General features: G+C 41.4%; 1 protein-coding gene across 1 annotated transcript in view; it reads left to right on the top strand.

Annotated features, from left to right (window-relative positions):
- Nucleotides 1-9,141, top strand: part of GNG7 (G protein subunit gamma 7) — a 50,635-nt gene that overhangs the window by 14,606 nt on the left and 26,888 nt on the right. The window contains exon 4 of the mRNA XM_018570405.1: nucleotides 5,385-5,391. The gene's annotated coding sequence lies outside the window, so the exon portion shown is untranslated. The remainder of the gene's footprint in view (nucleotides 1-5,384; nucleotides 5,392-9,141) is intronic.

Here is a 9,141-nt window from a genome sequence, read left to right as displayed (position 1 = left end):
CACAAATGTAAAATACAACACTTTATCGTTTTTACAAAATTTGAAAGGCATTGAAAGATTGCAGAAACATCTGCATCAGAAAATACATTATTCACAGTGTTTGTTTTTATGGCGTATTATGTAACCTCCCGGGTCTCCCCCATGAGTTCAGGAAAAAAGCTTGATATGTCACAGATTAAGTGGATTGTCATGAACAGCATTAACACTTAAAGATTATGATTCCTCCAATGGGATGGACCCAGATCTTCGACGTATTTCGCTATATGCTTTTTCAAGAAGGGAACGAGGTACTCTGATTTTTAGATGCATAAACCATACATTTGGACAACACCGGGCACACGCACCATCACCGCAGCCCAAAGGGGACAAGTGAAAGGTAGAACCGTCCCAAACAACAAAAGAGTGGACAAAATCTGAAAGATATTGTCATGGGGAATAGGTTTAAACTGACCACAGAAACTGGCCCTCCAAACTGGATTTGTATCCACAATCACACTCCATATCTCCTTGCAGTAGCATCACCACCTTCACAACATCACCCACCACAGAATATTACAATTTGCATATGAATTGATTTTGTAATGCTTTTTGGTACCAGTAGATTCAAAATTCTGACCCACCTTAATAAAATTACAGCTACATTTTTTTTTTTTGCCTTCACACTTACAGTATAAGTATCTTTTGTAATTTAACTAAGAAAGATCCATCTGTCCAGGCTTATCTTGGAACAAACTGGGAGACCATGTGCTACCCAGAGCGGGTGCTCTTCTATGCACAAATCTGCACAAATTCAGCAGTACATTATAGTGCAGGGCTCAAAATTTCCACTCGCCTGCTCGCATTTTGAGAGTAAAAATAAGGTGAGGGCGAGTGGAAATTTGGGTCTCCGAGTACCGGCTCGCGGCCCAACCCCAGCCCGCGAGCCGGTACTATGTGGCCCGCAGCCAGCTGACATGTCAGGCACACGGTCGCAGACCGCGTACCTGACTTGCGGGAGAAGCTCCACGGTCTGCATCTGTGTTGGATGCAGACCGCAGAGCAGCTCCTGTCAGCTCTGGCTTCCTTCGGCCGGAGCTCTGACAGTTCTGAGATCCCATTAAAGAATGTATGTGAGCAGGATCGATGCCTGGTTATCTGGGGGTGATAGTGAGGTCTGCTGGGGTGATAGTGAGGTCTGCTGCAGACCTCTCTCAGTGGTGTATTATTTTTTGTGTGCGGGGGGAATTTTATTATTATATTTGTGCAGGGCGGGGGGAGGTGTAACGTTGTTGAGCAGTGTATTATTGTGCTTTAAGCTGCCCATACACCTTACAGCCATGGCACGACTTTCGTTATGCGATGGTTGTGAGGTCATTAAAATCTCGTACGATCTGCCCATCTTGGACAGGCAGATCGTACTTGCGATCATCGCAAGCTCTCCCCGCTGAGGGGAGGGTAAGAGGGTAAGAGTTATGTGGGGCAACTGGTGGCTAGTGACTCTTAAGGCCTAGCTAGTAGCTCAGGACTTGAAATTTTGAGCCCTGTTATAGTGTATAGGATTATTATACAATATTGTTAAATTGCTTTTAATTATATTCACTAAATTCTCATGTTTCCAACTATATGTTGTTGAAAGTAGATATTAGATATTTTATCTCCACTGTCTCCTTAATTGGATATTATCTAGATTTAGCACCTACTACATAATGTGTCCTGTTCAACATCTATTGGGGGTAACCCCATTTTCTAAGTCTATCCACAGTGCATATATTCTAAGCGAAAAGTCAACATAACAATTGCGTCAGATCCAAATCAACTCCCCATCAGGATTAGCCCTAAAGGAGAACTATGTGGTGACCTTTTTTCCCAAAGTTTATTTGGGAGAATGTATACAAACGTCCTCCCGTGACCCAAAACTCAGTATATAGCAGGCTATTGCCCACTATATGCTGAGAGCGCCGCAGCTGGGACGGATCTTGACAATACTGTTGAGATCTTCCCCACTGCTGATAGGCAGAGCCTGTTGTCAATCTAGAGGCAGAGCCAGCAATATTCACCCCCTCCCCATCCGTTCCTCCAGTCAGCACTGGAGGATCGGAGAGGGGGGAATCCCTGTGGGGAGCGGTCGCTGACAGTCACCGCTCTCTGCAGGGAGATGGATCGGGAAGTGAGCGAGCAATGGTTTTTCACTCCTCGATCAATAGAGCCAACGTGTGACCGTTTCAGTGTTACACGTCGGCTCTAACTATGGGGATGAGTGTAATTCACTCACCCCATTGTGCTCCTTTAATACAACATCTAGAATGGTAACTCTCTGCTCTCAAAAATGTGTTACCAGCTGTAATTTTTTTAAATGACTTGTTGAAGATTACACCTTTCTCAACATTTTCAATCAATATAAGATCCAGGAAATCAATTGTCTTATTTGTACATTACATAACAGTATTTGGTAACATAGGACAGCCCAACATAACCCCTCATTCATTCTTTTAGTAAGATAATTTTCTTCTAGCAACTTTCTTCAGTAGCTGCAGAGTGTCAGGGGTTTCTGTTGGCAGCTTTACATAGTATCTAATCCTTGGCATAGCCTTGGATTAGCAATAGTCATAGTACCTAGACCCCAGCACTGGACTCTGCTTGAGGCTTTCCCGTAGGCATGTGGTACAATGCGATGAGGTAGAGTGTATTATTTTATGTGTGGGGGGGTTAATAAGGGGGCAGTATATTATTTTATGTGTGTGGGGGGGCTTATAACGGGGGGGTGTATTATTTTTTGTGTGCGGGGGGAATTTTATTATTATATTTGTGCAGGGCGGGGGGAGGTGTAACGTTGTTGAGCAGTGTATTATTGTGCTTTAAGCTGCCCATACACCTTACAGCCATGGCACGACTTTCGTTATGCGATGGTTGTGAGGTCATTAAAATCTCGTACGATCTGCCCATCTTGGACAGGCAGATCGTACTTGCGATCATCGCAAGCTCTCCCCGCTGAGGGGAGGGTAAGAGGGTAAGAGTTATGTGGGGCAACTGGTGGCTAGTGACTCTTAAGGCCTAGCTAGTAGCTCAGGACTTGAAATTTTGAGCCCTGTTATAGTGTATAGGATTATTATACAATATTGTTAAATTGCTTTTAATTATATTCACTAAATTCTCATGTTTCCAACTATATGTTGTTGAAAGTAGATATTAGATATTTTATCTCCACTGTCTCCTTAATTGGATATTATCTAGATTTAGCACCTACTACATAATGTGTCCTGTTCAACATCTATTGGGGGTAACCCCATTTTCTAAGTCTATCCACAGTGCATATATTCTAAGCGAAAAGTCAACATAACAATTGCGTCAGATCCAAATCAACTCCCCATCAGGATTAGCCCTAAAGGAGAACTATGTGGTGACCTTTTTTCCCAAAGTTTATTTGGGAGAATGTATACAAACGTCCTCCCGTGACCCAAAACTCAGTATATAGCAGGCTATTGCCCACTATATGCTGAGAGCGCCGCAGCTGGGACGGATCTTGACAATACTGTTGAGATCTTCCCCACTGCTGATAGGCAGAGCCTGTTGTCAATCTAGAGGCAGAGCCAGCAATATTCACCCCCTCCCCATCCGTTCCTCCAGTCAGCACTGGAGGATCGGAGAGGGGGGAATCCCTGTGGGGAGCGGTCGCTGACAGTCACCGCTCTCTGCAGGGAGATGGATCGGGAAGTGAGCGAGCAATGGTTTTTCACTCCTCGATCAATAGAGCCAACGTGTGACCGTTTCAGTGTTACACGTCGGCTCTAACTATGGGGATGAGTGTAATTCACTCACCCCATTGTGCTCCTTTAATACAACATCTAGAATGGTAACTCTCTGCTCTCAAAAATGTGTTACCAGCTGTAATTTTTTTAAATGACTTGTTGAAGATTACACCTTTCTCAACATTTTCAATCAATATAAGATCCAGGAAATCAATTGTCTTATTTGTACATTACATAACAGTATTTGGTAACATAGGACAGCCCAACATAACCCCTCATTCATTCTTTTAGTAAGATAATTTTCTTCTAGCAACTTTCTTCAGTAGCTGCAGAGTGTCAGGGGTTTCTGTTGGCAGCTTTACATAGTATCTAATCCTTGGCATAGCCTTGGATTAGCAATAGTCATAGTACCTAGACCCCAGCACTGGACTCTGCTTGAGGCTTTCCCGTAGGCATGTGGTACAATGCGATGAGGCAGCCGTACATGTGAACTACCTGTCTGTCCCTGAAGACTCCTTAGAGGGTATGCCCACTGGGTTGCTCCCTCCCTGCCCTCACTCCAAGCCGTAACTGCTCCTGCCACTGATAGGGGAGGGGGCATCTGCTGGTCTTTGCGGCCACCTGGTTCTCAGAGTCCTGACTCCAGAATTTGGTGTCTAAGGGCTACAACTAGAATTTCAGTCACTGTGCCCACCCCATGTTGTCAAACTTGACTGGTGGACCTTCACGCTACTGCTCTGCCAGAAAAGGAAAAGTTTTAAGGGTTCTCTTCAAACCTGTTCACGGTCCCCAAGGCCAAGGGAGTCATATACCCCTTTCTAGACCTGAAGGTTCCCAACACCTTTTCCTGAAATTCCCCATGGAATGTGCCAGGTTAGTCATTACTTCCCTTCATCCCAGAGATTTTCTTGGATCGGTATACATAAAGGATGCCTGTTTACATATCCGCATTTTCCTGCTCCATCAACACTTTCTGGGCATTCCCATAGTGGGTTATCTAGACCAGGGCTTCTTAAACTTTTTCCACTCGTGACCCTTTTTCGCCCGAAACTTTTTTACTTGACCTCGGATATATAAAACAGTTATACAAATCAAACATTTACTGATAATAAATCATAAAGAAATGTAATTTAAAACTATCCTTTGGTATACATATAATTTTACCATTTATTAAAGATGAATGCAAATTTGCATACTAATGAGATGGATGTGCTTGTTTATTTTTACATAAAGAATTCAATCTTCGCAGAATATTTGTTATTGCAGGACGTAGAGCATGTTCAACGTTTTTCAGAGTTGATCGATATTTTGATTTTTAAAACCGTCAATACTGAGAACACTTCACATAAATACAAAATGGTCATTTCAGAAATGGTTGGAAATTCTGTCCTAATCCCAAGCCAAAATTAATTTTAACAATTTTTGTTGTTGTTGAGGACAGTCACATTTTAAACCTATGTCGCTTGATAACTCAGCAAATTCTTCTTGAACATTTAATGGCAGATGACTGACGTTTTTGATTGTAACGGAGTATGGTTTATCAACCCAACTTAGTTTTTCCGAATCAAACTTTGAAGAGAAGTATTTCTGAAACTATGTCTCCAGGCACTTTAGATGATGAATTCTAACTCTTAAACTGGCCACACACCTTACAACCACAAAAGTCTTGCGATGGTTGTAAGGCCATTAAAAAAACGTACGATCTGCCCATCTTGGACAGGCAGATCGTACTTGCGATAATACAGGGGCGGGCTTCCGATGACAGCAATGCTGAACGGGCAGTGTGCGCGTGCACACAGCGGCCCGTTCGGCATTTATCTTACAAACGATTCTCGGCGGGTTTTCAAACATGTTCCTAAGATAAAAGTTGTGCGAACGTACAGTAGAAACGGTCGCACGCCTTCCACACAACTTGCGATAATCGTACGATCGCGGGATTTCCCGCGATTATCGCAAGGTGTGTGGGCACCTTTACAATTAAATTTTTGGGAAGGTTATTTTCAGTTAAAATCTGTAGCTGTAAACATTTCGAAAGAAACATTGTCCACCCTATTCCTCCATATGTTAACTTTTTAGTAAACATTTTTAAATATTATCTTCTAATATAAATATTACAATTTTTTTCGTGAAGTGATATGTTTAAATATGTTTAAATTGAGTTTTTCGGAAATATCCGACAAATAACCGTTTTGAAGGCTCTTAATCATTTCCCAATACTTAGGTTTCTAATTCACTAACACCAATGGCTAATCCCTTCTCCTGTATTTCTATTATTAAGAAATCACTATTTACACACATTGAAGTGTGCCACAGATGCGCCTTGAGGGTCAACTTTTTGCTTTGGGGATTCTTTTGCAGACACTAATTGCTATAATTTGCTAGGTGTGTTTTTGAGTTGGCGGCCTTGACTTGTAAAGAGCCTTTTCTGGTTATCCACAGGGATAAGGCAGTGCTGAGGCCTACCTTATCCCTATCTAATCAGAGAATGCCTAGTATTCATTGATAAACATACTACAACTTCTGCTGCAGATAAAAGCCATGAGCCCTAAAACAAGTTCATGGCTGCTAAGTTGCAGTAATTAGGGCTGGTGTACAGCTCCCCAAGCAATTCTATTGTAGTTGTGTGCTTGTTTTAAAGGGAAATTAAACTGCTCTGCCAGTCCCATATTTGCATATTATGGTACACTTACTTCCCAAAGCCCCCCAAACCATTGTGATAGCTGTGATATTCCTCTTAGCTGCCGCTGACATTTTGAAACCAGTTTTATTTTGGGTCCAGCATCTTCTGCCATCTTAATTCGCCAGGATGGAATGATGCAACTCCCAGGCATGGCCACAGCGAGATAATTCATCTGGGCACCAGGCAAGTGCAGGGATTGTATACTGACATCTGCAGCTAAGCGTACAGTTATTTAAAACAAGTAAATAAATTGCCGGTAGGGGCAGGTAAGATGCTTTTACTGTTGTCGCCAAAACAGTAGTGTCTCCTTTAATAGATCTACTCTCTCCTCTTGTTCTGGTGTCACCTGTGAAGTTTTGGATTTCACCTAAGCGTTTGTCTCGCCAACAACAGTCACCAGGACAAAGCAGAAATACTTTGATAAATCACGACATATTGACAACAAATGGCATTCTTTGCCTTTTTTTTCCATTTTGAACTGCAGGCAAACTTCATGGTACTTCAATTTATGCTAATGAGATCTGTTTTCACCAAAGCAATGCAGTGCAGTGGGTCCTATATGTTACAATTTACTGCAGTTTGACCTGCAGTTTTCCATTAAACTAAAAATTGCAATACTTCATATCTGAATATGCAAAGCATGTTTCATTTTCACTGGAAACTGCATGTATTTACTATTACATCTGGTATCAATAAGCCCTTGTGCTTTCCTACATTACAAATAGGTAATATGTTTCCACATGACTGGCAAAAGGGAGTTGGGTGGAGTGATGCATTCCAGCAATACCTGCATCATAAACAGATTCCATGAGCAGGTTGTATTTTTTTCCCTGTATGCATTTTAAGGCTTCATTTAAAATTTTGATAGAGGTCTTCTATTAAAAAAAGCTTTTTTTATTACATTTTAGAGCACCTGGTAAGTTTGAAAGCTTAAGCTGGCCACACACCTGTAGTTTTTCTTGTTTAGCCACATGGATTCCCCCATCCAGGCCAACAGCATGGATGGGGGATTTCCCTCGCTAGTCTATTTTGGCAGCTTTACAGATTTGGGGTACCAAAGCCTGATGATGAAAGGCCCAAAAAGCACTGACTAGTAGAGTGCCAGGATTAGAAAAAGGGGAACATTATTCTTCAGTTCATAGGCCTGGTGATTTCACACAGCGATCGAAGAAGACGACAGTTGCCCCATGTGACCTTCAAGAATGACGAAGAGTCCGCTTTGCGATTGGATTCTGTAGCAGAGAGGCACTGCAGGAGGGGCGGTGATGTAACAGGCCAAAAAGTGAAACAGTACAATATATTCTGGGAGGGGAGTGTAAGATAAGAGTATGGTGGTAAGATGGCTGCACGCTACAATCTGACAATACAAACTTTGTAGTTTGTACTTATTTATTCTCTAGATTTACCAACAGTGTGAGGGCCTAACTAAACAATCCAATATAGCAGTTATAATAATCTGGTAGTTGTTGGTAAATCTAGAGGTAATTGCACAGTTGAATTGTAATGGGTATGGGTAGTTAAAAAATAAATCAAATGTAGACAATCAAACTGACTTTTATATAAATAAAATGTAGTCTATCACAATGTTTAAGCCCACCCTCCCCTACCTGCCTCAAGTATTGTGGACAACACGTGCTATGTTCAGTACCTGCTCACAGACATTTTATGCTTTCCGTGTCTCCCTCGTCTGCTTAACAAAGATACCACACATCTCTTTAAAGTGTATGTAAGGCCCAGCAGGCTATTTTTCTGCCCGTATGCAGCTGGAGAGTTTTCCCTTAACTTCCTATCCTGGAAATGCAACAGGAAATTAGGAGAGTTGTCACTAGAACAGGTGTCCCATTGGAGGATTTTGCCTCCCCTCTTGCTTTAGTGACAAATGTTGGGGTTTTGTCTCACTTTCTGTCTCAGACAATGGGCATGAAGACAAATAGGATGAATCTTCCCAGTAAAGACAGAATGCTGATTACTGAGAACAGTGGGTCTAACTATGCTTATTGGTTTGTACAGTCACATTTGGACACTGTGCAACTGTGGAGGTTAGATTATGAACATGCAGGTTATTGGTACAAAGACTGAGTGACTGTGTAGTACTATCTGTTTTTGTGGCTTCAGTTGGGCTTTAACAGCTCAGATTATTAAAACTTCATTTGGCATGCATAATAAGCTGCCAACACTTGTTACAATTTATCTTCGTTGGCACGAAGATCAAAACTTCTTCCAACCAAATTTAGGGAATTAAGGTTAAATGTAGAGATTGTAATGTGTGTTCAGCTTTAAGCTGGCTACATGCGTTGAATTATAATTGTTCAATTTCCTGTGTAATAGGAAGACCTGCCTAAACAATGTAGTCAATTTATATCCAATCCAGTAAACTGCTACACTGCATAATTGTTTGTAAATGCTTCATACAACGTCATTTAAATCTAATCTAAATTTAGTAGATTGGATAATCAGATTATCAAGTGTGCCACTGGTTATTATTGATCAGCTATAAATTTCAGACTTAGAAAATTCTAGTATGAATCCAAATCAATGTAATTTAGTGTCACCATTCCAAATTACCTATTCAATGATTTGGCACATACTTCGAGTAAATATAATGGAGCATGCTATATTATAGAAATTATACAGTGTACACAAGCCTTGTTATTTTGGCACTGTGTACATTTTAGCTGAAACATTCCGTATTTGAATGCAGAACAGAGCAGCATTCCTTTGTGATGAAACTTGTAC

This window comes from Nanorana parkeri, unplaced genomic scaffold, assembly GCF_000935625.1.
Source record: "Nanorana parkeri isolate BGI_ZX_2015 unplaced genomic scaffold, ASM93562v1 scaffold1530, whole genome shotgun sequence".
NCBI classification, from domain to species: Eukaryota; Metazoa; Chordata; class Amphibia; order Anura; family Dicroglossidae; genus Nanorana; species Nanorana parkeri.
The sequence above is the reverse complement of the archived record's forward strand: the minus strand, read 5'-3'. Positions and strand labels throughout refer to the sequence as shown.